General features: G+C 37.7%; 1 non-coding gene across 1 annotated transcript; it reads left to right on the forward strand.

The window, feature by feature from the left end:
* The first annotated feature begins 1314 nt into the window (after window positions 1–1314).
* On the forward strand, window positions 1315–1421 carry LOC126064446 (U6 spliceosomal RNA). The gene has a single exon (XR_007514522.1). It is a non-coding gene; the product is annotated as a U6 spliceosomal RNA (small nuclear RNA).
* The last annotated feature ends 376 nt before the right edge of the window (window positions 1422–1797 follow it).

Raw genomic sequence — 1797 nt, forward strand, 5'->3', positions numbered from 1 at the left:
CTTCTCAAGAACTATAGTTAACAAGCAATATCTCAGTTGACTCGTCAGAACTTCCTGTGCCCTACAAATAATTTTACCCTCTGATTCCATCCTCCCCACTGGGGTCAGAGCTGTTTCATGAAACACAAATCTGATATCACTCCTCTGCTCAAAAATGGCCCAAAGCAGCTCTTTTCGAAGTGTGGTCTATGGATCCCCAAGGGGAAGTTTGTCAGTTGTAGCAAATAAAAATACAGGATGCCCAGTTTCATTTGAATTTCGGATAAACAACAAATAATTTTTTAGTGTAAGTATGTCCCTTGCAATATTTGGATGGGCATACTGTATTTCATCTGGCAACCCAACCCAGGGGTCCCTGAGACCCTTTCAAGGAATCTTTGAGGTCAAAACTGTTTTCATAACAACAATAAGACTTATTTTCCTTTTTCACTGTGTGACATTTGCAGTGATGGTTCTAAAAATACTGGTGTCTTAGCATGAATCAAGGCAGTTACACCAACTTGTACTAGTGGTCATTGTGTTATTCTCTATCAGACACTTCAAGTTAAAAAAAAAGCCAATTTCACTTAAAAATACCCTTGATAAAGCACTAAACATTAATTTTATTAGATCTTGATCCTTGCATAGATATGCTTTTAATACTCTGGATGATGAACTGGGAAGTCTGCATAAAGCACTTGTGCTACAAACAGTGACCGTCTCACTTGTGTGATGGTTTGAGGTGCAAAGTGGAACAGGTTACTTTTCACAGAACACCATTTTTGCTGACAGACTAGGGTTATTCAAACTTAGGCCTTTGGCAGCTATTTTCTTGAAAATGAATGAGATAAGCCAGTCACTTCAAAGAAAAATCTTGACAGTATTTGTGCCAATTGTAAAATTTGAGCTTTCAAGTGAAAATTAGACTTTTGGAAAACTTCTGTCTACCACTGAGAGCTTGACAGCTTCCCAATACTGAAGACCTTTCTGATGAGATTGGTGGTGATATCGGTGAATGTGATTTTTAAATATTGTATAATGAAATGTGTTAACATTTGGAAAATCAGCATAAAACTCCAAAACTGAAACCAAGCCCATCACCACTGAGTCGATTCCGACTCATAGCGACCCTACAGGACAGAGTTGAACTGCGCCATAGGGTTTCCAAGGAGCAGTTGGTGGATTCAAACTGCTGACCTTTTGGTTAGCAGCCAAGCTCTTAAGCACTGTGCCACCAGGGCTCCAGTTGAACCAATAATTTCCAAATGATCAATGTGTTATGTTACCATTCAAAGTGCAAAATAGACTGATAGATTTTAATGTAACAAAGTATGAGTGCTCACTTGGGCAGCACATATACTAAAATTGAAAGGATACAGAGAAGATTATCATGGCCCCGGTGCGAGGATGACATGCAAATTCGTGAAGCATTCCATATTTTTAATACTTTCTTTTCCAAGGCACATGGAACATTCTCCAGAACAGACCACATATTAGGCCATAAATTAGGCCATTAACAGAATCCAAAACATTGAAATATTACAAAGCGTGAAATATTTCACTAAAATAGTTTCAAATTCTACATTTCGACTAACCTTTAAGAGTCAAGTTTTAGTGTTTTATCAATGAAGAACATCCACAATTATCTACCTCTTCTTTTCAACTTCGTATCGTGTGAGGCTAGATATTCTTCATATACTTCAACCCAAACATTCTATCACTATGGATTGAATGCAGAAGCAGATATGAGAATCCAGTTGTCTTTTATCCAGCCAGACATTAAAAAGGTTTGCAAAAATGTAAGAGTACCACTCTTCT

The sequence above is a fragment of the Elephas maximus genome, chromosome 20 (assembly GCF_024166365.1).
Source record: "Elephas maximus indicus isolate mEleMax1 chromosome 20, mEleMax1 primary haplotype, whole genome shotgun sequence".
NCBI lineage: Eukaryota > Metazoa > Chordata > Mammalia > Proboscidea > Elephantidae > Elephas > Elephas maximus.